At 36.4% G+C, this 27,974-nt stretch overlaps 1 pseudogene; it reads left to right on the top strand.

Annotated features, from left to right (window-relative positions):
• On the top strand, positions 1-26,672 carry LOC131034627 (caffeic acid 3-O-methyltransferase-like; annotated as a pseudogene).
• Positions 26,673-27,974: the final 1,302 nt, after the last annotated feature.

Raw genomic sequence — 27,974 nt, 5'->3', positions numbered from 1 at the left:
ATGGGTGTTAATACACCATCTAATATTCCCGATGCAGTTATTGCAGCTGCAACTTTGACACCTGAGGTATAAATTTTGTAACATGTTAAAATAGAATAGTACTTTGAATTCATAAAAATTATAAGATATACTAACTCTCTTTAATGCTTGACAATTTTTTGTTTTGTAGGCATTGACAGGGGACCAAATGTCCCACATTGATGATGTCATGCTCTCAACGATCGATTTTGGCTTGCAAAGCCATGCGGTATCATATTTTGTACACCTTATTTTATGTATTCTTTTGATGGAATATGCAAGTCATTAAAATTTTAGATTTGTTAAATTATATTAATATTATCTACTAATATCTCTTGTTTTAATTTTGTTTGTTTTAGGGTACCCTCTCCATGTCTAGGCATTGTCCTTAGCGAAAGAAATCATTGACAATGCCTAAACATGGGAAGAAGGTAATTGAACACATTTTTAATTGTACAATTGTTTGAAAATGTTAAAATTGACTTAGTTGGAATTTGTAGATTGATTAGTGTTTTTTGTCTGTTTTATATACAACGTCCATTGGGCTTTGTAGAATTGTTGAATGCACCTAATACGCCCGAGGATCAAGAGAGGGAATAGGTATGTATCTCTACTTTATTTTCTTGATTTGATGATTATATGCACGTGTACATGTGAACTTGTGATAAATTATAATCTTATCATTTTTCATATAGGAAATATCCATAGTTGCTTCATCAATGGCAAGCCCTCCTTCGTGTAGTGGAGAAGCATCTTAGGCTCTGATACACTTTTGTTTTATATATTACATTAATTGTATTTAACCTACAATACTTATCATTATATTAATTATATTTAATCTTTAATCATTTTTCGTATAGGTAATAGCCATACTTGCTCCATCAATGGCAAGCACTCCTCAACCTACTGGAGAAGCATATGAGGCTCTGGTACACTTTTGTTCTCTATATTGTAGATTTTTAGTATTTTTGATCTATATATGTTAGTACATTGTATTAATTGTATTTAATTTACAATAGGACCCTTCATGGTTTGGCCATAACTTGGATCCTTTGAAGTTTGTGTTCAAGAAAACTCCTAAGACTGATAAGGAGAAGACAATAGATCCTAGATCAATAGATGAGGTAATCTACATTTCAATTACAAATAAATTATGGTTAAATGCATAGTTATGTTGATAATTATGAACTATTTTCTACAAAAGGAATCTAACTTGGCTTTTGAAATGTGGTTGTGCAGCCATCTGCAGAGCCGTGTACTGCATCAAAGAGGCTTGATTTTGATGATCCACCACAAGTATAGGATCATATAGTGCTAGTTGTGGTCATTAAATGACCAATACATGTAGGTATATTCTACATTTTTATTGTATATCGATTTGGACATGGCACATGCCACATTTTTGTAAAACTTGTATTGACTTGTATTCGATCCAATAAATGTGTATTGTGTTCATTATTGTGCATTTCATTGATATTGATAGGCATATTAGATACATACAAAATATGTTCATTACATTGATTATTGTGCATTTTGATATATATAAATGATTATTTATAATTGATACGGTTAATTATTGCTCAAACTATTCGGTGTATTTGGTGGTTGCCCTTTTATAAAGTTAAATGAATATTTGCCTATGTAATCAACAATATGAATATAAACAACAAAAATCTATGATATAAAGCATTGAAATTGTGGAATATGATTTGATAAGCTTTCTAAAATATCGAATTAGCCCGACAAAACTCCTTGTCTCAATCAAAATGAAATTCAATGGTAATGGTTAGATTTGATCCGTGGTAATGATCACTGGATGCTTTTGATTTCTTTCGTTTATATTTGTCAATATGAGTGGTGCGAGAGCACCCTCATGCTCACAATGGTCAAAATTTGGTTTTTATCTTGTTTTCTATTTGTTTTATCTAAATAAGGTGATTTGGGACCATTAATGATCATTTGAAGTCATTTGTGAAAGTTTGGGGTCATTTGGATAAAAGATGTAAAAGTTGCCAGTTGTTGTCAAAGTTGTCAAAGTTATCAATGTTGTCAAAGTTTAGTCATGGGCATAAAAAAAATCATGAGCGTTTCTGAGTGTGCAAGTTTACGCTATGCATTCTCTTGTTGTTCCTCCCAACGCGCCGGAACGTCGAGAGCCATACCCTACCAATGCGATCTCTCAAGTGCCTTGAGTCCAAAACATTGTCAAACTTTGATGGATAATTTATCACAATATAGGATGCATGTGATCAATCTGTTTGAACCTATAGGGTCATATGAGGCTTGTCTACAATGACCTATCTCGGTTTCTGTCGACTCGGAGTCATTTTCAAATGTAGCATTTTTTTCACTTGCTACAAAAATCGTTAGTGGCATGCAATGCAAAGTTGCAAGATAGGATAGATTTGATTTCATTCATTGTGGGAACAAACCAACATCATGAGCACATTCAGGTGGGTAGGTTTACGCTACACATTCTCCTGTTGTGCCTCCCAATGCGTTGGAACGTCGAGAGCCATACCCTACTGACGTGATCTCTCAAGTGCCCTGAGTCCAAAAAATTATCAAACTTTAACGAATAGCTTCTTGAAATCCATGATGCATATTATTGATCTGTTTGAACCTATAGGTTCATGTGAGGCTCATCTACAATGACCTATCTCAGTTTCTGATGACTCGAAGCCATTTTTAAATGGTAGCGTTTTTTCACCTGCTACAAAATTCATTAGTTGCAAGATAGGCTAGATTTGATTTTGTTCGTCGTGGGCACAAACCAATATCACAAGTGCATTTAGGTGGGCATTTTTATGCTAGGCATGCTCCTATTGTTCCTCCCAATGTGTCGAAATGTCTAGAGCCATACCCTACCGGCGCGATCTCTCAAGTGCCCTAAGTCCAAAAAATTGTCAAACTTTGACAGACAGATTCTCTCAATCTAGGATGCATATGATCGATCTGTTTGAACCTATAGGGTCACATGAGGCTCATCTACAATGAACTATCTTAGTTTCTAATGACTCGAAGCCATTTTCAAATGGTAGCATTTTTTCACCTGCTACAAAAATTGTTAGTTGCATGCAATGCAAAGTTGTAAGATAGGTTATTTTGATTCCATTCATCGTGGGCACAAACCAACATCACGAGTGCGTTTGGGTAAGCAATTTTATGCTAGGCATGCTACTATTGTGCCTCCCAACGTGTCGAAACGTCAGAAGCCAGACTCTACCGGTGCAATCTCTCAAGTACCCTGAGTCCAAAAAAATGTCAACCTTTGACGAACAGTTTCTCACAATCCAGGACACATATGATCAATCCATTTGAACCTATAGGGTCACGTGAGGCTTGTCTACAATGACCTATCTCGATTTTTCATGACTCAGAGCCATTTTCAAATGGTAGCATTTTTTCACTTGCTGTAAAAACTATCAGTTGCATGCAATGCAAAGTTGCAAGATAGGCTAGATTTGATTCCGTTTGTCATGGTCACAAACCAACATAATGAGTGCATCCGAGTGGGCAAGTTTATGCTAGGCATTCTCCTATTGTGCCTCCCAATGCGTTGGAATGTCAAGAGCCATACCCTACCAGCGCGATCTCTCTGGTGTCCCGAGTCCAAAAAATTGTCAAACTTTGATGGACAATTTCTCGCAATCCAGGATGCATATGATCAATCCATTTAAACTTATAGGGTCATGTGAGGCTCATCTATAATGACCTATCTCGGTTATCTTCCTAGTCATCTCAAAATGCTTGTTAATCATTTCTAATCCTATTGTTATCATGGCATCCTCTACAAGCCCATTCCTAACAATCTATTCTAATATGAGGGCAAAATGGAACAAAGAGAAAGAGGGAGAAGGAAGATAAGCAACAAATTGATAGCTCTTCTCCATTCTCACTTTGTCTCTCCAAAGGGTGTTTTCTCTCATCCAAGCCAAAAAGAGGCCTTTTTCTCTTCTAGTTTGCTTCAAATAATCCAAATGCCTAATTTTTGCTCTCCTCCCTAAATCCCCAATAGGAGAAAATAGTTTTGGCCTTTTCCAGCCCCAGGGCAACTGCAATAACATTTTGTCGAGGCAAAAAAGATATAGAGGCTCAAGTACAGTGATACTAATATATATAATTTATTGTAACTTGGCAGGACATAGCCAAAAGTAAATGGCGTCAGTAGCTGATGTGCATTCACAATTTTTAGGGCTAATGCTAGAGCCGTGGCCCGTACACCTCTAAAATTATTCCTTCCCAAGCTGTCTAACTGCAAACCTACCAAAGGAAAAGCCAAAACTCCCACTTCCAAACGTGGCTTATCTCAGTGTCAAAACCAACCTGGCCAGCCCAATCTCTTTTCCATCATTATTGTTCAAATGTACTATACCATAATATCCTACCCCAAATGATAGTGAAACCAAACTGGTGAGATTTTTAGACCCAAGGATCTAAAGATGGTAGAGGTTTTTTGGATGAAGCTTGGACAAAAGGCTGCAACAGTTTCAACTCGGACAAAAGTTTTTTTGGATGAAGACCCATTATCTTCTTGTTGGGCACATGATTATAGAAAGCAATTGAAGGTTGGTTATGGTCGGTTGGTATGGTGTTTGAGGTTGAAATGTTTGGTCTTGAGTGAATCTATTTTGTTGTGACCTATTTAAAGCATGTTTTGTGATTGGATGGGGTTTGTGGAGTAGGAGTGTGTCATCGGTGGGTTGAAGCAACTTGAAGTATAATCAAGAATGGTCATGATTGAACTTATCGCATCACATAAACTCAAAACCCTTAAGATATTCAAAACATAGTCACATATATTCACATATATTCAAAAAATAGTCACAAATCATAGTCACATATATTCAAAAAATGTTTTACAAATCATCTCATGGGATTTTATACAAAATTTGGCATTTAAATATGTATGAATTAGCTCATCACCATTTAAATATACAAAATTTGGCATCTAAATATGTACAAATCAAATCATGATCATTTAAATATACAAAATTATGCCCATAAATATGTACAAATCAGCTCATGGGCATTTATGTATACAAAAAATGAATATAGAATAATTCGTCGATGATATATATAAAATTCTCAAAATGATTCTACCCTAAATTGTAGAATCAATCAAGTGAGCCTTCTGGATCGGCTCTAACCCGTATTGTGTCAAGTATTGCCTCATGGTCATATTCAAAAACTTTCCATAATATCTTGTTAAGAGATCTACCACGATACTTAATCAAATGAATATTTGTTGCAACAACAAGGTTGGAGAAATGAATAATATGTCTGTGTGTTTTAAAGTCCTCGAACAACCAAACATCAAAATTCTTGATAGGGTATCTCTTAGGCTCAATACAACGACACAAAAAGTAATTCATTCCTTCTTCATTGTTATCTTTTGCAACAACTGCATACACATGACATGCATATTATAGAATGATAATTAATACCAAAAATAATGTTTGATGTAACAAAATGAGCCAAAAAATATTCCTGCAATAAAATTTACACAAAAAATCACCTGGTTCCACTAGGTTGGATACATGATCGAAATCAACTAATGCTTCCATGAATGGGAACCAATGGTCTACAAGACCATGTGTCAACCCACTCTTGTGATTCACATTCTTCCCACAAAAAATACATACATGAAGAGCAAAAACATACAATCTGTCTATTATAAATTACCAGTGAACTTGCATTTGAACTTCAAAATGAGTGCATGTCACTGGATCCTACAAATGTACAACAATCTTGATAGTTTTCAATGTTATATTCAGTGATCAACCAAAAATACCTATGAACCATTGACGTACCTGCATTACCTAGTCCCATTGTAGAGTTACACTATCGCACAATTGTTGTTGCATCTATCAATTCAACACCACCTTCGTACTTCAATTCTTCTCTAGCCAAGGCTCTTTTTATGCATGCTCCTGCACCATCGTGCTCTCCCTTTGCATGTATAGCCTTAGTGAATTTTCAAAAATGTTGTACACCGCTTGTCACATGCATCCTACTCAACCAATAGAACATCCTTGCATATTCAAATTGTGAGGTGCAATTATCTGACCATATTATGTGTTGCTTGTACCGTATGTTCCTTTCCCTTAAAATATCATAGAAAACCTTAAAGGATCCCTGCACAAACTTTGACGAATGTGTATGATCCTCACCTATGTAGAAGTGACACTCTCTTACAACCTTTCTATCCTCCTTTGTGCTATCATCTGCATGCATGAATGTTATGTGTACAAAAATAGAAACTTGTGTAGAATGGTAATACATAGATTGCACTTCATTTTGAGATTGTAGTGTATAATTTTTAGCAAAATAAACTATAGAGACAATGGTACCAAGAGGAAATGTGTCCTTGCATAACTTGAATTGCTCATCTAACCACTGAGCTCTATGTGTATGCATTATGTACTCATAAAATCAGCTACACATATATTGTTTTTCACTAACTCGCATCTCTTCAATTTTTTTCCATCTTTAACCCCATATGTCAATGTCTTGTACTTTCCAAAAGATACTAGTTTCTTACCAATTTCATGTGTGCTATCCGAATGTAGACATCTTGGCAAATGTTGCAAACCACCACATGTAGCACAAGAACCTTTCAAACACATCATCTTATAATAAATACAACCATCATCTCTTTTACATAACACACTTAAAATAAATTATCTTGGTGACTTAGGAGGTGGTTGTATATTGCATTTCTACAAAACATTGTTAGTGTGCAAAGTACAACATATATGATGATAAATATCATAATGCATGGAAAATTCAATATGCATCCTATAACAATACGTGGTGCGTACATGATTAATATTAACATAAAAAGGTTTTGCCATTTAAAAAAATCTTTGACTAATTATTATTTGAGGAAACTTTTGAAGGAATCTTTCATAATTTTTTTTTTGAGTCATATCCAAATAGTGTTTGGCATGTGGCTCATAATTTCTAGATCCAATTCGTCTTCTAACAACATCTCTTTGGTTAGGCGAAACCCTTGTGTTGTCGTGCCAAAAAGTTTCAATTAATGTTCTTAGTGCATCAACAACAACCTTGTCTATGTGTGGTAGTCTACCCGAGAACGCCCAAAGAGAATTGTTGTTAGGATACTCTATTTTCTCCCACCTATCTAATGCTTTATGTAATGTTGTTATACTTATGTTTAATGACTTACTTGTTTTTCTTATCAAACAATCTTTTTTTATTTTCTTGCTCATTATAATTGATATAATAGCACGTCAAGTAACATTAGAATATTTAGTACGTGATTTTGAACCAATAGCTTGATATGCATCAAATATATTTCTCACAATAGTTCTTTCGCTATTACTTTCAAATGATCTTAGGCCTAGAATTTTCATTGTCTCTCTAAAATTCAAATTTTTAATCATTTCAACAATTAATTGGCATCTTGCAGTTTGATTTAAGTTTTTAAAATAGTTTTGTCATATTCTTTTAATCATTCTCCTACAAGTCTGTTCATTCATTTTATCAGGCATTAGCTTCAAAATATTCTCGTTGATGTCAATTAGATACCTTGGTTTCCTACGAATGATTCTAGGAGGTGTTAACATCGGTGCATTGCATGCATTAGGTACATTCATCGCATCAAATAGAGTTGGCATATGTTCATCATTTAACTTAATATTCAATGTGGTCTCTTCTTCAATTGCATTTGATTCATATGGTAAATCAAATGTTGTTGGTGCATCTTCATCGTTTGTTTGATTATTCATTGTTATTTCTTCTTCAGTTGCATTATGTTTGTTTAGTAAATCAAATTGAGATGTTGAGGATGACGTACCTTATTGTCCCATTGTTCTTATGTCATGTAATTTATTCATACACTGCCTTTGTCTTTCCTTTTCAACCTCTTGTTGTTCCACCATTCCTCGCTTGTTCTTTCCCATCGTTAATACCGGTTGTCCTAAATAGAATCATATATATATATATATATAAACAAAAGTTCTTAAATAGTCAAATAACCATAAAATTGAGCCTTATAATTATTTTTTAAAATAAAAAATATTAAACAATCACAATACCATTAACCAAACTAATAAGAACAATAATTCAATCATTTGAAATCATGCGAAACAAAAATTTCACTTACTTCTACATATAAAACTATCACAAAAGCACAGTAATAGTTGTAGTGGGGCCTTCAATGACCTCAAAAACTTCTTTTGAGGTCCTTGAGGCTATTGCGCAACTAAAAGTATGTCCAAGAATCACGTACGCGGTATGTTCAGTAACCCCGTGCGTGCTTTTAGTCCCTACCAATGTCCATATTCCCAGTACCCCGTATGCGTTACTTGTAGTAAAGAAAATCTGAAGGAAAAGAGAGAGAGAGAGAGAGAGAGAGAGAGAGAGAGAGAGAGAGAGAGCTTAGATTAAGATATTCCCAGTACCCCGTACGCGTTACTTGTAGTAAAGAAAATCTGAAGGAAAAGGGAGAGAGAGAGAGAGAGAGAGAGAGAGAGAGAGAGAGAGAGAGAGAGAGAGAGAGAGAGAGAGAGAGAGAGAGAGAGAGAGAGAGAGGTTCAAAAGAAAGGAGTGATTGTGATAAAGGAGGTGGGAGATAAGATTATTATGTTCCAAGTGGTATATAACGAGATGGGTAAATAGAATACAGTGATGAAAGAGGTGGGGGGAGAAAGTATTGTGTTTCAGGTTGCAAGTTTCATGGAGAACAGAAGAGTAGAAGTGATAGTGGAGGAGGTAGGAGGAGAAAGCTTGAACACATTTTTGTATTTTCTCTACACTAGAAAAGTGGGTGATAATGAAATTTTTGCCAATTATAAACAACTTGCGAGGCTTGCAGCCAATTTTCAGATAAAGAAGTTGTTTACCAAGTTGAATTTGTGTATGGATGGGGTGTGGAGGAAGGGAGAGAGGGGGAGCATGCTGGTTTGTTATTTTTTTAAGCAGTATTGGTACTGCTTTTTATATTGTAATAATGGTTCATCTTGCCACCATAGGACACCATATGATCCCTTAGGACATCATATGCTCCTAAAGGGTCACGTGGTGTGCTAAGGGGTCACATGATATCATTATGTGTTATGTGGGGTCCTAAGGGAGAGAGGGAGAGAGAGAGAGGGATGAGAAAGTAAGGGAGATAAAAGGGGTAGGGAGAGAGAAAGAGTGGGGAGGGAGAGAAGAAGAGAGAGAGAGAGAGAGAGGGATGGGGTATGGAGGAAGGGAGAGCGGGGGAGCATACTAGTTTGTTATTCTTGTAAGCAATATTACTACTTTTTATATTGTAATAATGGTCCATGTTTCCACCTTACGGCACTGTAATGTCATCTTTCCATGTTGACCCCTTAGGACATCATATTCTCCTAAAGGGTCATGTGGTGTTATGTGGGGTCCCAAGAGAGAGAGAGAGAGAGAGAGAGAGAGAGAGAGAGATGGGGGAGGAAGGGTGTGAGGGAGGGAGGGAGAGAGAGATGAATAAAATAGGGAGGGAGGGAGATGGGGGGAGAGGAAGAGATGTCACATGATGTCGTTAGGGGTCACGTGGGGTCCTAATTTATCCACGCATATGTTACAACACCATATGACCCCTTAAGATATCATACATGGTCTGAAGGGGTCATAATGGGGCTGCACATGTGTTAGAACATCATATGACCCCTTAGGACATCATATGGTCTTAAGGGGTCATATGTGTGCTAAGGGACCTTACATGATGTCATTAGGTGTTATGTGGGGTCTAGAGAGAGAGAGAGAGAGAGGAATGCAATGTACAATACGATATCAAAAGACAATATATATCAATATACATGTACATGTACATACACATATACATATAATACACATAAAATTTTAAAATATAATACACATACATACATATTATATATATTATAAATACACACACACACAAATATATATGTGTGTGTGTGTGTGTGTGTGTGTATTTATAATATATGTATGTATGTATGTATGTATGTATACATACGTCATACACATATTATATACATATACATACATATGTGTGTGTGTGTGTATACATATATTATATACATACAATATCTACTTATATACATATTATACATATAAATATATGTATGCACACACACACATTTTAAACATACACATTAATTTCTTTATGTTAGAGTACCACGGGCAGAAATGTGTACGCGGTATTTTCTCCTCAGAACCACTTACGTGGTGCTTCTTCAAAAGAAACCTCGTACGCGGTTCTTATTCAAAAGGAACCCCGTACGCGGTTCTTATTCAAAAGAAACCCCGTATGTGCTCTTGTCTGTTTAGGCTTGTGAATAGGCTTGGATGACAAAGTTGCAGTTTGGAAGTTTGATTTCTCTCCATTTCCCTCCTTTTTGATGTGTTTTGTTTTATGAACTTAGTTTCTCATTTTTGTCATCATTAGGTTTACACTTCATCAAGTGGGTATTTCTAAAATTGCCACCATATTTTCACCCATCTTCTAAGCTTTCTAACCATTTTTTTTTAAAAAATTTGAACAACAATAACATATTATTATTGAATTTCTTTTACCAGTGTCTCCATAGTTCTCAAAGACATATGTGTACCATTTTTTTAATAACTTTTAATCTACTTATCCAAATTTAAAAACCTTTATATATTATTGTAGTGCACTTGATTCTTTACAATTTTGATTTTGTTTTTTGTATTTTCAATTGTTTTGGTGCAAGTTATGCTTCGTGCACGAACATGTACCTGATTTTAAGGATGTGCTCACTTGGAAAAATCATAAAAAAAAATTCTCAACAAAAAATTTCAAAAAAATACAAAACTTCTAGTGCTCACTCTTAACTATCTTTCTGCCAAAGGATTTGTTAAAATACTAAATTTAACTATGACTTTTTTTATGCGCACGTCAAACACTATGTTATGTTTTTTAGAAAAAATCAGGGTTTGTTTTTCATGCGCAAAATATTTGACCCCCTTAATCTTATCCAATTTTGAAAAAAATTAGTAGTTTGGAAACTAGATTTAGAGTACTACAATCTTTGTTCTTTGAGTATCTTCATATCTTGAGTGGATGACTCTCAACTTTATCCTCCAAGTTCAGGTTTACTTGATTTCAGAAAAAAGTGTCCACGTATACCCCTTTTTACACACCATCTTGGTGCACTTACCCATTTGCATACACAAATTTATTATCACTTGCCTAATCATGATGTTCAAATTATTTTTATTGCTAATTTAAAAAAGAATATTAGAGATAAATTTCTATTTTCTAAGTTTACTTCTTTCACACAATTGTGTGCAGTGCTTCATACAAGTGAGTCAATTTGAATCATCTTCTTCAATGGCTCTGGTTGATAAGAATGAGAATGCTCAATGATAATTTATGAAATTAAAACACAACAAGGTTTCATCAAGATAAATGGCAACATCAACACTCAAGTGTGGCCCCTTTATCTAAATACTTTAAAAAAAGAATTAACTCTTCTTTTTGAGTCTTTGCATAGTATAGTGCTGAGGTTGATGAATGCTAATGTGTTGAAACTTCCTCCCATGAATATCATTGTTAACCAGGTCACGACATTAAAAAATGTTACCAGTTCAGGAATAAGATTCAAGACTTTATTGATAACAATACTAATTTGTAGCTAGTGAGAATAAAAAAGGGAATAAGTTTGTAGCTCCTCCAAATCAAAACCTTCAAATCTTCACCAAACTTTTTCCTTTTCATTCTACCAATATTGTTGAGTTTGATCCACTTACATTCTCCCCTAATGACTTTGGTATAGAATCTAATGATGTTGTGAACCGCATTGACAAACCTAAACCTACAAAAAACTTATGCATTACCTTCGATCCTAGTGAGACTATTGTTGTACCTGATGACCCATTATATATTACTATGAAGATCAAAGAAAAAATCTCATGAGGGGTGCCCATTGATCTAGTATGTATGGTGAATGTGATTACTAAAGAGCATCTTTTTACTCAGCAATTGAATCAAGTAACTGTTGGCAATTTTTGTGCCAACCTTAGTAGAGCTCAGATCCAGGATTTCAATGTGGCTAACATTTCATGTTAGTCAATACCGATAACATGTCATGTTATTGGTCTCAACAGAGTTAGTTGCTTCTTCATAGTTTTTTAAAGTCATATAACATGAGGGTTATATGATGTGTCAATACTAGGTCATGTTATTGACCACTGAGATCGGGTCATGTTATTGACCATCGAGGCGGGATCCAATGAGCTAAGTGTTTGGCAAGGTTTTGATCTCGTGAGATAAGGTCCAGTAGGATAAGAGAGAAAAGATAAAGCTTGGACCGCTTATCCCACGGAGATAAATGAAGACAATTGAGACCATGTGGGATAAGCAAAGTAACAAAAAGAAAAGTGCAAAGTGGGCCCCAATTCTTTTTCGAGTTGACCAGGTCAGTCGACTAACTCACTTAGGTTCAACCGGCTAGAGAGGCTCCTAGTCGTCAGTGGGCTGATTTCCCCTTCCTCTTATCGGTCATAGGATTTTTGAACGCAACAAGCAGAGGCTACAGGATAAGAATTTTCAAAGGCAAGGAAGTATTCCTCCTTATCCCATGTAGTGGAACAATGACAACAAATGGGCCGCAGGATAAGAAAGAAAAGCGAAAGGCTTTCTTCTTATCCCGCGAGGTTAAAACAACGCACAACTGATGCCACATGATAAGATACAAGGGAAAAAAAAGACCCATATCTTGTGAAGGAAAACAAAGACAAGAGAGATCCCGCGAGATAAGGAGCAAACATAAAAACTACAAATCATTTTTCTTATCTCGTGGGGTAAATTCAAAGAGTGCAAAGTGTTGTGGGATAAAGAACAAGGAAGAGTTAAAGCAAATTCTTATCTCGCAAGGTAAAGTCAAGCCCGCAGGGGCCCTACGAGATAGGAATTTAGGGGCTGTTTAGTGATCAAACATAGTTGGATACATGGACCCGGGGTGCCACGTCGACCAATTGTGGTCATTGGATCTTCATAAAGGCACGATCCGACGATCATGTTTTAATCATCGATTGGGCCTAGTGGAAGCCTAGATGGAGAGATCTCACACGCCCATCTTCGTGTGAATCTCGCATATCAACAGTCAACATTTGAATTCACGGACGTCGTTGGCATTTGAAATTTTGTAGGCGGGTTGTTGTCAACCCGATTGTCGAGACATTCTTCCTGCTCAAGTCGACACCTCATATCTGATCCGATCGCCCTCCAACCACCAGATTTGTTCGTCATTACTACAGGCATGACCTTGTAGGCCATTTTCAGATGCCACCATGCCCTCTTTAATGCATAATAGAAACTTTTGTCCCTGCAAGTGTGCTCAACCATGCTTGTTGGTAGGGATTACTTTGTCGAGGGGTTTTTTTTTACGCTTCTAGAGATAGAGGACCGACTTGTAGAGCTGTTACAGTACACCATCAAATCTGTTGATCTGATCTCTTCTCCTCCTCTCTATTTTATTTTGTAATCTAGCCTGAGTAGGGTTAGGGTTTTCTTAATGTAACCATCTGAGTTATGCATGAACTATTAAGGAAAATTTGTACATTTTTCTCAAGATCTTCTCCCTTCTTTTCTCATGCATAATTCTTATGTTTCTCTGTACTTGTAAAGTTCTGCCTTGCCCTTACATTAATAGAATTCACCTATTTTTCCTCCTTTCAGTTCTGACAATCTGTGTATTTCTTTTACCTCTTTGTCTGAGTGAATTTTAATTTGTTTCCTGAGTATAGATGAATGTGTTGATTCCTTGTGGATATCATCTGTGAATTGGATCAGTTCCTCCTGTTGTCTTACAAATTCCAACCTTCACTCTGTACTTTAGGGGATGGTTAAGATAGGAAATTATGCATACTTGTGTAGTCTTATTCCTTTTTTGTGCAATTATAGGTAGGAGAGATCCTCGTTTTAGTCTGGGTGCAAACCCCTTTCCCTATCTTTCAGTTTCCCTTTCCTCCTTCTCCCTTTTCCTTGTCAGACCATAGATTAGTTTTATTAGTGTTGGGTTGGTCCAACACTTTGCATTCAGATTGAAGAGGAAGTCGACCTTCTCCAAAGATTCAACCTCACAACAACGCAAGGTCCCACACTTGAGAGGTTGATTCAATGTTTGAGAAGGTTGGTGGTCAAGCCTGATCACCAAGGGTGCAAACTTTTATGTTAACAATTTTTGGCATGCCTGGTGGGATACAATTTCAACATTCTTGCTGAGGATTCAGTGCTTTTCTTGAGCTATTTAGCCTTTGGAGGCAATCGATCAAGCAGTTGGTGACTCTCTTAAGGAGCGATTCAGACTCTCAGTGATACCAGTTACAATTTTATGCCAAGGAGACACACCAAATAATCATCTAGAGGTATTTTTCAATTTATCCAGCTTCCTTATTCAAATTATAAGAGTAGAAGAGGTAGGCTTTCTTTGTCACCAGTTAGGGGAACTCAAGCAAATAGATCTACACCCCCTAGGTCTCAGTCTACCCCTGCCATTATAAGATTAACATGGCCTAGAGGCCCTTCTATCCACATCAACATGCCCTTATTTCATATGGAAATCACAAGAACACATACCTTTGTCACCTTCAATGGTGGCAGTCCCTTAGTCCTAGCCCAAAAGAATGACATTCTAGTAGCAACCTTGAAGGATATACCATTTTTCACTGGAGAGACATCTATCTCCTTGGAGGAGCATATACAAGATATGGCAAGCATTTGCATGGTATTTGATGTCACTAAGGATAATGTTGTAGTGAGACTTATTGCTTCCTCATTCAAGGGAAAGACCCTTCAGTGGTACAAAAGACTATCTCCTAACTCTATTCACAATTGGGATGAGTTAGGGGAGAAATTGTGTAAGCATTTTGAGGACAAAAGTGACCATATATCACTTATGGAGCAGCTAACTATAATCAAAAGAGCACCCCACGAGTTCATGGGTGATTTTAACTATTTTTTCCAAAAGACATGGGATAGAATCTCATCATTAGTAAAGCCTTCATCAAACCATGCTTTATTATATTTTCTCAGTGCTTTGAACAACAACATAGCTACAATGATTCAATATATGGGAGGAGATAATCTCCCATTAGCTTATGAAACTACTATAAGGGCAGAAAATTGCTTAATACAGGTAGGAAAGTTGTCTCCTAGGCCTTCAATGCCCTTATTTCCAAAGGCTCCTACCCAACAGCCTGTTTTAGCTCCTATTCTAGTGGTTTCCACAAGCCATTTGCTTACACCTGCGCCCTCTTCCTTATCTTTTGAAATTAAGGAATTGCATCCTCTCTTGAGACATCGATGCAGAAGATGATTAGTCCATTACAACAACAACTATAGGGACATGGAAATGAATTGGTCTCAATCAAGAGACAATTACCACATGCTAACAACAGGCCTTATCAACCCCAAAACTAGAATTATCAACACTAGAGATCAAATTTTCAAGGGCAAAACCAATGGAGCAATGCTAGGCCCTTGAATAGTTTGAATCCCATAGCTGCAAGCTCCTTAAAGGCTATAGTGCCAGTTCAGAACAATCTTACTCAGAAACAAGATTGGTGTGTTCCATGCAATCAGCCCCATAATTAGGCCTCATGTTAGAATGGTGAGTTTTCTCAGGCCCTAGTAGCACAAGAGGAGCCAACAACATCAAGGCAACAAGAATTTGTTGACTGTCTCAGTCAAACACAGGGATATACAACTTTTATGAATTGGCAGGAGGCTGATTTTTGTGGAATGAATCAGATAGGTGGGGATAACATGGCCGACAACACAAGATCAAAAGGAGGGCCATATATCCCAACGATAATTTTGTAGCAATAAATCAAACTCCATCTGTAGCTCAAGCTTCACAACCTATCCTGCAATCTTCAATGCCAAAGTCATTTGATAAGGTTGTTGGCATTTGCATGAAGATTGCATTAATGATATGTTATGCTATCATTGATGTCAGTTGAACCGGTAATGGTATTTATGATATTGTTGATATTGTTGTTGTTATTTATATTATCTTATAATCGATAGGAAGTGGTTTGAGGAAGATGTTGTAAACCGGTATGTAAGTTTGTGAGTTGAACTGGGAAACCGGTGTATAAGGTTAAACCCTTTCTATGCAATGTAACCGGTAAACCCTACCAGTTGTTTTTTTGTTAAACCCTAACCAATCAAGTTTGTTGGTTTATTATCTGGTGATGAGTGGTAATGATGGTGATATGTGTGATCATTATATGAGGATTAGTTTAGATTGTTTTGGCATGTTTGTTTGATTGTCTAGGGAATGAGCAAAGTGGATTGCATCTAATGCATAACCCGTGATGAGTTACAAAGTCCGATGAAGCGGTGATCATGGAGCGGTTCAAATTTTCTTGAAGAATGTGTAGAGATTGCTATGTAAATCTAATGGTCACACTTGAACCGATTTGTTTGTAATATCTATGAGAGAATTAGGTTTTTTCTATGTTACTGACCTAATTGATTTGTATTTAAGGTCGATGAAGTTGCTTGTAAAGTTGTTGGCAAAGTGTTGGCAAAGTGTTGGCAGAAATTAGTTGAGTATGTGGCTGCCTAATCGAAGAATGGATCTACAGTTTGTGTAAAGGAAGATTGAAGCTTAAAATGATCTGATCAAGCAAATGTAGTGTTATTTAGACAAATCAAGAAAACCTGTTGTTTTCTAACAATTACAACATAATTGAAATCCCTTAAAGGGCTAAGCTCTAACAAGCTTGGTTACTTCTTAAATCCTCTAACAAGGTGGTCCATTAGCTTGTATTCTCAAATCCTCTACCGAGGTTACTCCTAACAAGGTATTTGTTTTTTATCAAGGCATTTTGTAAATCCCTTAACCGGGTGATTCCTAATAGGATCAATTCTTAACATGACTTATTGTAAAAGGTTTAATAGGCTTGGCTCCTAACAGGGCGAACTTCAGAAGAGTTCAAATAGCTATCTTGTGAGTCTCATCTCACTGTGGTTTTTACCTATTTAGGTTTTCCATGTATAAATATTTATGTCATGCAGTGAATGTTTTTGTGGTTATGATCTTATTTGTTGATTTGATTGTTTACTAAACTATTCTGATAAGGTATGATAAATGGAAGCATTGAGAGATGAAATATGTTGATATATGATTAAGCATTTTGATGTTTACAAGATTGAAGTTATTTATTGTTAAGTTGGTATAACACTTAACCGATTGATGTTGAGTATTCTTTTGAGTATTGATCTTGACAGTGAAAGTTTACTTTGTGAGTTTGAGTTTGAGTTTGGGAAGTTTGTATCAATTTTTCAGTTTACTGATTCATCCCCCTCTCAGTAATCTACCAGATACTTATTATTTCATCATACCATCAATTGGTATCAGAGCATCCCAGGTCCTCTTAAATATAAAAGCCTAACAACTTGAGGAAAAGATCTTGTAGATCATGATGAAGAAGGAATGTCCGAAGTTCAACAAAGATAACTATAGGATATGGAGTGACATAATGAAGATTTACATTAAGAGTCTGGGAAGTCAGTATTGGGATCATGTAGAAACTCAATATGTTACACCTACTATAACTCTGACTGATGATCAGAAGAAAGAACAACAAGAAAATCATCAAGCATTGGAGGCTATTATCAGTTCCCTGTCCGATGCTGAATATGTAGATGTTCATGGTCTTGAAACTGCATATGAAGTATGAAAAAAACTTGAAGAGATTTATAGCGGTGATGAACATGTTAAGATTGCTAAACAGGAGAGCCTAAGAGGAAAGTTTGATGACATGGGAATGTCTGAAGGTGAGAATATCTAGCGGTATGGTCAAAGGATAAAAGAGATAGTTGGTGAAATAAAGAGTGCAGGAGGGAAAGTGGAAGATGCCACAGTGATCAGTAAGGTACTGAGAACCTTGCTACCGGTCTATGCTATCCGAGTTGCAACTATTTAGGAGCTGAAGTCCATTAACACAACTAAGGTAACTATTGACTATATCATTGGCAAACTTACTGCTTTTGAATTAAACAACTATGATGGTAGTGTACAGAAATCAGAATTTGCATTCAAAGCTTCTGTCTCTAACCCATTTGTGAGAAAAAAGTAGAGATACTTGTCATGGTTATGAATCTAGATCCAATAGAGATGCTGATGATGAAGACAACTTAGTGGAACTTGAAGCATTGTTGGCAAAACGACTTCCTAGAGGCACTGGGAAATACAGAGGTAAACTACCTTTAAAATGTTTTGCATGCAACAAGATTGGTCATATAGCAGCTAATTGTCCTAATGGTGAAAATGAATACAAGAGAGACGAATTCAAGAAGTATAAGGGCAAAGGCAAGAGAGATTGTCTTATAGCGGTTGATAGTGGTATTACTAATGAAGAATCTGATGATGATGCTAGTGAATATATTATGTTTGTAGCTATTAAGGAAGAGATATCAGATCAGAAGGCACTGGTGTCGAGGATGGATAACTCTGATGATTAGATCATTGATAATGGTTGTTCACGTCATATGACCGGTGATTGGAGCAAATTTCTTTCCTTAAAGGAATTTGATGGCGGTATTGTCAGATTTGACAATGACTCACCCTGTATGGTTAAAGGTAAGGGAGTTATTTCTCTTAATGGGAAGAGAAGTGCTGATGATGTCTATTGGGTTGAAGGTCTAAAGCACAATCTTATGAGTGTGGCACAACTTATTGAGAGAGGATACCCACTGGAGTTTAGAAATGGTATGTGCAAAATATTTGACAACAAAGGTGAATTGGTTGCAACTGGGAAACAAACCAAAGGTAATCTATTTCATCTTAAACCTAAAGTTAGCAACTGTTTGATTGCAAAGATAGATGATAGATGGCTTTGGCATAGGAGATTTTGTGATATAAACTTTGATAACATTGTTAAAGTGAGCAAGTCCAAGACCGTAAGAGGTCTGCCTCAGCTAGACAATTAATTAACCAATCCAACAAATGAATCAATTAATTAAGTGATTCAAATCAATCCAATGAATTAATTAAACCAATTCAATTAAGTGATTCAAATACATCCAATGATTTAATCAAATCAATTCAAATTAATTAATTAATTCAATTCAACTAAGTGATTCAAATCAATATAAGATAGCATGCAACAAAATAACTCAAATTGTGCAAATTTTGATTTCAAAGGAGTTGCAACAAATAAACTCAAATGTACATGTGTATATATGTTGCAAATAAAACTCAAATGTACATGTTTGTACATATGTATAGCGATCCAAAAAAGAGCTCGAATGTACATACATACATATGTATGACGATCCAAAACAATAGTACATACATATATATGCATATATAGACATGTATCATGGTAAAAAAAATACACAAGTGCACTTGTTCTAATAAATTAAGTGAGCTCATGGTACATAAAATCTGGATCCTCTCTAACTTTTACTGTCTCTAATATCCTTTCATGATCTTCGATAGGCAACCTCCGCTTTTGGGGGACACACTCTTTTTTGTAAAGTTTCAAAATGTAATCTTGTTGCTATAAATAAATGACTATAATGCAAAAAAAATTGGTCGGGCATGTATTCAGTAAATGTATCACCATTGTTATCTATCTTCGTTTGTTGATAATAAGTACCTTCAACAACGACTGATCCAGTGGGATATTGTTCCCCATCAACATCTTCCACTGATTCTGACAATTTACATTTTGGTTTTGTGCATCATAGTAGGTAATAGTCAACACCTTCTACATTGTTAGGATCTGCAAGCACAACAAAAATATCACCTGTACACGACAAAATTCAAACAATTAAATTATAAAGTGTATGGTAGAATGTAAAAATAATTCACGTTGAATTAAAATTTAAACAAAGTACATGAAAAAATGTAAGTATATTTAAATAAAATGAAAGTGTACCTGACACAACTAAATCAAAAACATGTTCATAATCAACTCAATATATAGGATCATGAATATCTACAATGTCACTATCTTCAAAAGGAGGCACTGTGACAAATTGTTTCATCTTCCATTCTGAAACAAATCCATCTCTAATGTTCTAACATTGTTGAATATTTGCATTGTTTTCAATGCAATCAACACAAAAACATGATTTTTATCTAACCTAAATCACAAGAGGTTTGCTATGTCCCGTAGTCATCACTTGATGCAAACTTCTAATGCCATTAATTGTTTGGCAATTATGATCAATCAATATCTTTAACTTCCCAAAATAGCATTATTTGTATGTTGTGTCACGTGCACCAAAATGATTTTTGCACCATTCTACTATCTCACTTGAATTTCGTATGCTATTACCTCCAAGTTTATATTGGTGAAGTGCACACTTCACACAAGCTCATGCTCCATCATGCTCTCCTTTTCCATGTCCACTCTAAAAAAAGTTCCACAAAAATTTTATACCACATTTAGCGTGTTGTTGTTGTTAGACAACTTAGATAATCAGAGGACAACTGAGAGGGGGGGTGAATCAGTTGTCAACAAATTATAGAACTTTAAGCATTAAAACCTTATTACTAGAATACATAAACCGAATACTGGAACAATAGATATAATAGTTAAGCACAAATATAAACCACAAAACATTTACCAACCATCCAAAAAAGATAACACCGAGAATGCCATAGGACATACAACATCCTTGTCGGATGTTTCATTGACTAGCATCGGAATTTCGAGGGCACCCAGGACTCTTCCAACGCTAGCCATGACCTCTCATCTAGCAAGAGAATGTCGTCGGGCATACAACATCCTCGTCGGATGTTTCCTGGGTGGACATCAGGATTCTGACAACTCCTGGGACTCTTCTAACGACGACCATGACCACTCATTTGATGAGAGAATGTTGTCAGGCATACAACATCCTTGTCGGACATTTCCTGGGTGGACGTCAGAATTTCGACACCTGTCAGATGAGAGAATGCCATACAATATACAACATCCTCGTCGGATGTTTTCTTGACTGGCATGGGAATTCTGATGGCACCCAAGACTCTTCTAACGACATCGATGACTGCTCTTCTGGAAAGAGAATTCCATCAGGCATACAACATCCTCGTCATATTTTTCCTGGGTGGATGTCAAAATTTTGACACCCATCCAATGAGAGAATTCCATAGGACATAAGACATCCTCATCAGATGTTTCGTTGGCTGGCATCAGAATTTTGATGACACCCAGGACTCTTCTGATGACAACCATGACTGCTCATTCGACGAGAGAATGTCATCGGGCTTACAACATCATCGTCAAATGTTTCCTGGGTGGGCGTCAAAATTTTGACAACACCCGAGACTCTTCCGATGATGACCATGACTGCTCATCCAGCGAGAGAATATCGTCAGGCATACAACATCCTGATTGGATGTTTCTTGGGTGGACATTGGAATTTCAACACATGTCCGACGAGAGAATGCCATAGGACATACAACATCCTCATCGGATGTTTCATTGACTGGCATCAAAATTTGCAGGTGATAACCTCTTGCTGAGTGTAGAAAAGATCAAGGAAGCAATTCAGCTGAAAATGCTCCTGGAATCCTTTGGGAAGGCCTCAGGCCAAATTATCAACAAAGAAAAATAAAAATAAAAATTCTTCTCCACCCCTGTGCCCTTAGAGGTTAAGATCCAAACAATTTAGAACTATAAAACAAACATTCTTCCATGTATTCACTTGGGCATCCCAATTGACAAAGGATAGAGGAACTCAAAACTTTGGGATCCTTTGAAGTTAAAGGTGGATCATAATGTTAACTCTTGGAAAGGGAAATGGCTTTGATGGGCTGGTAGGCTAGTAATGCTCCAAGCAGTTATTTTTGCTCCACCCATCTATCTTTTATCCTTTTTATCCTTCACTGTTGGTGCAAATTCCTTCATTATTGAAAAGATGAGAAACTTCTTCTGGAAAAACATTGAAGAAAAACATCAAATTTCTCTAATTGCATGGGATAAAATCATCAAACCCAAGTCCATGGGGGTCTAGGAATAAAAAATATTCACTTGTAGAACAAAGCCTTGGGAGCTAAACTAGTTTGGAAGTTCATTAAAGACCCTAAAGAAATATGGGTAAGGATAATGGCAAAAAAATACCTTATAGATGGGGATCCTCAAAATATTCTAAGATCTAATTCTCATCCAAAGGGATCTAGGACCTGGAATTTCATTGTCAAATGCAAAAATTTAATTGCAGACTCTTTGTCTTGGGATATCCACGATGGATCCTCTAGCCTTTTCTGGGAAGACTCATGGGGAGGATATCCGAGCATTGACAAATCTCTCAATATTCCAACAGATAAGCATTGGCTTCCACAACATTGGGGATCTCGAGTTAGTTATTATTTGGTTTTGGATAGGGCTACTAGAATGCAAGGATGGAGCTGGAAGCAATTGGAGGGATTGCCTATTCCTACTGTTGAAATCAACCGGCTATCATACCTCATTAGAGAAATAAATATTAATCCCAGAAGAGGGAAAGATTCTCTTATATGGGCTTGTTCTAAAATAGGACAATATAATTCTAAAGATGGCTATAGGGCTCTAGCAAACTTTGGGAGTCAAGAGGAACAAGATATTCCACTAAAACTGTTATGGAGTAGCAAGATTATCCCAAAAGCAAGAATCTTTGCATGGTTGGATTTCAAAAAGAGGATCCTTACAACATAAAGATTCACTAAAATGGGATATGAAGGGCCCTCAAGATGCATTTTGTGCAAAGCTCAAGCAAAAATAGTAGACAATCTCCTTTTAAATTGCCCATTTGCCTCAAAATATTGGCAATGGTTTTGTGCAAAACTTGGGTGTATAACAACCCTCCCTAATGATACAATCACTCTTTTTCAATGATAGCCACTTCCTTCTAAGGAAAGCACTTTAAGTCAAATTTTGGAAATCTCTCCTTCTTGCCTTGTTTGGGAAATCTGGAAAGAAAGGAATCGAAGACTTTTTCATGACAAAGCAAAAGGATTTGAATAAGTTTTATCCTCAATTGAAACATAAATTGTTGAGGCAGTAAATTGCAAACTAGCCTTCTCAACAGATTCTAGCAAAAAAAATTCTACTTGGGATGACAGTATAAGAAATAGTTGGCAAGGGATCAAGATTCCTCCTTCCTTTGGGAGAAAACCTAGTGCAAGAAAGGATGCTATATGATCTCCCCCTAAACAGGGTTGGTTCAAGCTAAAATTTGATGGAGCTTCCAAAGGAAACCTAGGTGCTTCAAGTATAGGATATGTGGTTAGAGATCATATAGGAACAATAATTGGAAAGATGGCCATGCCACTGCCACCAGATACTAACAATATAGCAGAATACAAAGCTTTGCTCCTAGGCTTACTTGATTTCCACAAACATGGGATAAGAAACCTCATAGTAGAGGGAGACTCAGAGATAGCAATCAATGAAATTAAAACCCCAAACTGGTGGCTACAGGAAATTTTGGACAACATAACTGAGATTATGATCAAATTAGAGCAATATGAGGCTAAACATGTCTACAAAGAGGCTAACACAGAAGCATACTCTCTCTCAAAAACTACAACAAAAGGCCTTTCTTTACATTGGTGGGAGAAGGACAACATTAATCATGGTTAAAGATACAGAGAGTATATCAACATTTCTCAGTAGTGGATTCTTGTTTTCATACGTTAGACATAAAACTTTTCCACCAGCTTGGTCTAAACGACTATCTTTTCAAATTCAAAATTTTCCACCAGCTTATCAAAAGTGAAATTGTCACGTCAAGTATGACGTCATCTTATTTTGGCCTTTCTAAAAGAAATTTTTCCCACTTTCATCCCGAAAAGATAGCCTGCGATCCATCGTTATTGCAAGTATGAGGCATGCGCTATCTGTTGGAAAGAGCTCAATTTTTTAGCCTCAAGTTTTGGTATGATGATAGATAGATATCCCTTGCCACCTTTGCAAGAAAATTAATTGCAAGGAATTTTGCATTAAGCACATGTTCAAGACAATGTTTATTATCTTTTATTTGGCTTCCTCCACAAGACTATCAACCGGATTCTCTCTGTAACCATCTTCACATAAGCTAAAGCTACTACAAGTTTCTAAGCAATGTCTAGGGAGGAGTCGTTCGGGTTTATAATGAGTGTCTTCCCAACAGCAATCTCATTCTTTGTAGTGGATACCCCCATCTCTCTCTACCTCAACCTGCCTCTTTCAGACAAATCATATACCTGAGATTGAAGAGGCTCCTCTTAGTTCCTGAGCCAACAGTCATCCTGGCCGTTAAGCTCATTCTTGGTAGTGGGTATATCAGCAGAGATGAATACCCTTGAGACAATACAAACATTTTTTCTCGGTTTGTCGCCTCCCTGATGCACCTCAAGCTTGATAAACAGGAAGTTTGGAACCTCACCAGATGAATCTTCCCAGGTGACATCTTACTTGAATTGCAAGAAGTCTTAAACAAAGTGCGACATGATTCTAGTGCTCTGTGTCTGAGTGAGAGAATTCTCTTCAATGTCCTGAGAGAGCTGATTAAATTCTATCCTTTTTTGCTAGACCTGACGGGAAAGGACTTACAAAAACACAGATCCTTTGTTGCCATGGCCCTTAGGTTTCTAAAATGGAGGTTTCTGGGGGACAATCCGGAGGACATGGGCAAGGAAGAATGATTACTAGACTTTGCTAGACTCAATGGTGTTCTGCTTCTCAAAATAGAAGTAGAGGGTCCCCAAGCAGAGCAGAGTAGGCGAGGTGGTGGCCGAGGTACCGGTTGTGCTTCTGGTTGAGGAAGGGGTCATCCTCCATGAAGGGGTCTCGGAAGAGGTTGTGCTCCAATGCCTCTGCCCATCCCTCAAGGAGAGGATTAAAAATATAGGTTTTTCAGCTGGTCTGTTCTTTTTTGAGGCTGCTACAGAGCACATAGTTGGCTCTTTTTGATTTCTCTGTTAATTTTAAACTTACAAAGAAACTTTAACATACCATTAGACTTATAAATTTTGAAAAAAATTTAATAGATTTTATGAAAAGGATAAATGAATTGTAATCAACACTCAAATCCCATTCCGAGTTCAGAGAATTTTAGGGTTTTGGATGTGGTTTTCTCTTTCTGTGCATACTCATGGACATAGCTTTATTTTGATAGTGTTTAGGCCCTACTGGGCCATTTTAGAAATATGTGTTTTCTTGATGTAAATTCTCTTTAAAATCAATACATTATTCTAGCTTTGCCTTTTATCGACCAAGAAAAAGCAAACCTAGATGCAACATTTACTCTAGATAAGATTCTGAGAGTTCTAGCAAGTCATTCCCTCCTTAGTTGTTCTGTAACCACAGGAATAGAAAGCCTGAGAGGCTCTATGGTCTGACTCCTCTCTGCAAATACCTTGTGCAGAACAAGGATGACCTGTCCCTGGCACTACTGACCTTGATGAACCAGGACAAGGTGTTCATAGACACTAGGGCATTATCTTAAGGATGTTGTTGTTGAAGGGAGCCAACCATTCACCAAGGCACATGGGGTGAATGCATTTGAGTACCCTGCCAAAGACCAGAGATTCAATAGGGTTTTTAATAGAGCTATGGTTGAGCACTCTACACTTATGATGGGAAGGATTCTAGAGACATATGAGGGTTTTAAGGATTTGGAGGAGTTGGTGGATGTAGGAGGTGGAGTTGGGTCTACTCACAATCTTATAGTTTTCAAGTACCCCGTATAAGGGGAGTGAATTTTGGTTAGCCTCATGTTGTGGCAGCTACTCTTTAGTTTTCAGGTGAGTGTTCTCCAATGGAATATTAGTTGACTACTGAATTTAGTCCCCAAACCCATGGTTTCTAGAGATCTAGGGACACCTGTAGGTAGTTAATGATTGCTTAGATTAATAGTGAAAAGAGATATGACATCTTTTAAGCTAGGATTTTGGTTGGAATGTTTTTCTACAGTAAAAGCCCTTTTGTGATGATTTTTTTTTTGTTTTAGGGATGACACATGTTGGGGGAGGTATGTTCGACAGCGTAACATTTGGCTAGGCTATTTTTATGAAGGTATGAGACATCTTTTCATTACCTAGATAGTCAATCTACTTGTTTAAATAGCTCATTAAGATTTTTGCCAACTATTTATTTATTTTTATTATGTTTATTGAACTTGTTCTTTTGTGGAAAAAAGTATTCTTAGCTATCCCAGTGATTCTGCTTTATAATTCTCTTCAGATGTAGTTTTGCAGGAAATCTTCTATGAATCATACATTTTTGGTTCATATTTTCTTTATATTGACTGAGATTTGATTGTGGTATTTTTTTTTATGTTTCAGATCAAATTTTATGATCTATAGTTTGATTTTTGACACTTTTTATTCTTTTTCTTTCTGCTTCTTGATAATGGATTATGAAATTTGACCCAAAAATTAAGAAAAGCTTAGAATCAAATAGAAGACTAGAAATTATGTCTGTGATTATGCAATATTGTTGGAAAACCCATATCAGCTAAAGGCAGAGACTGGCCATAGTTCTTGCAGTGGATTCCATTTTGCCAATGGCTGCAGAGACCTCTTCCTATGCCAACCAAACATTTCATGTAGATCTTAGTTGGAAAAGAGCGTATAGAGGACTTCAAAGACCTTGCAAAAGCAACAGGATTTGCAGGAGGTGTGAAGCCAATTTGTTGGGTTAATGGAGTCTGGGTTATTGAGTTCCAGAAATGATCTCATTATTTTGAAAACACCCCCATCAAAAGTGACTATGTTATCCACTATGTATGTGGGCCATTAGGCATGAGTTATGTGGTTGTTTGCTTATGGTAGTAGGTGAAATGGCCCCACTTGATACCTAAAGATTTATCTTCTTGCTTCCAAATGGTAATTAATACAAAAGTAGTTGAGCCTAATTGGCATATTCTATATTTCAATTAATTATAAGATATTATCAACATGGAAGGGGTTGAGTTTAATTAGTGTGTATGAAACAGGCAATATCATTATTTTCTTATAAATAGATTGTGCTAAAATGTATTTGGTATTTTTAAGAATAGGGATCTTATTATTTATATAATTTGGTTGAATCTATAAAATTTATATAAGAATTTTTTATTTTATTTTGTAGAAATTTGTTTTTAATTTAGAAGTAGCTTATGTAATTATAAAGATGGAAAATACATACTTAACACTTTTATTATTTTTTTTTTTTGACATTTTTTCTCAATAAGCATAACTTTAATTGTTTTTAATGAACATAGAGTGTGAATCATCTCCAATTTGTCTCCTCCCATTTGAACATGAACCTTGTCACATTTTAATTGCTTTCTTCCATTCACCATCAAATACTTACATCTCTCTCTCTCTCTCTCTCTCTCTCTCTCTCTCTCTCTCTCTCTCTCTCTCTCTCTCTCTCTCTCTCTCTCTCTCTCTCTCTCTCTCTCTCTCTCTCTCTCTCTCTCTCTCTCTCTCTCTCTCTCTCTCTTCTTATGAACACAATTGGACATCTTACCATCTCCCAATTCAAACTTTTCCTCTCACCACAACACTTTCCCTTTTCTACCCCAAAACCTTAATTCACCTCCAATGATCTAAGAAGCTTAAAAGACATCTCTCTCTCTCTCTCTCTCTCTCTCTCTCTCTCTCATGCACACACACATGACTCTAAGGCCACATGTGAGCATATGAGATATCCTCCAAGAGAACACATCACAATTCACCATTGTTTTGAAACAACCTACACCTACACCTATAGGTATTTTTAGACACTTACAACATATTTCCATACATTATTGTTGAATCAACCCAAGGAATTGATTATTATAGATCCCTCAAATGTTCCTTAGGCACCAAATTTGTCCTTTTTAAACATGTTGGTATAAGAGTAAATAAAAAAACTTTTGTTAGTTTTTCGAGACAACATAAATGATGATGCTAGACTTATATAGGATGTTGGTGCACTTATAAAAGATACCACAAAACTTTTAGAGACATTATTTGTATTGTACAAGACTCCAATGTACTATGAGGGTG

Source organism: Cryptomeria japonica, chromosome 11, assembly GCF_030272615.1.
Source record: "Cryptomeria japonica chromosome 11, Sugi_1.0, whole genome shotgun sequence".
Taxonomy (NCBI): domain Eukaryota; kingdom Viridiplantae; phylum Streptophyta; class Pinopsida; order Cupressales; family Cupressaceae; genus Cryptomeria; species Cryptomeria japonica.
This window is presented reverse-complemented; position numbering and strand designations above follow the sequence as displayed.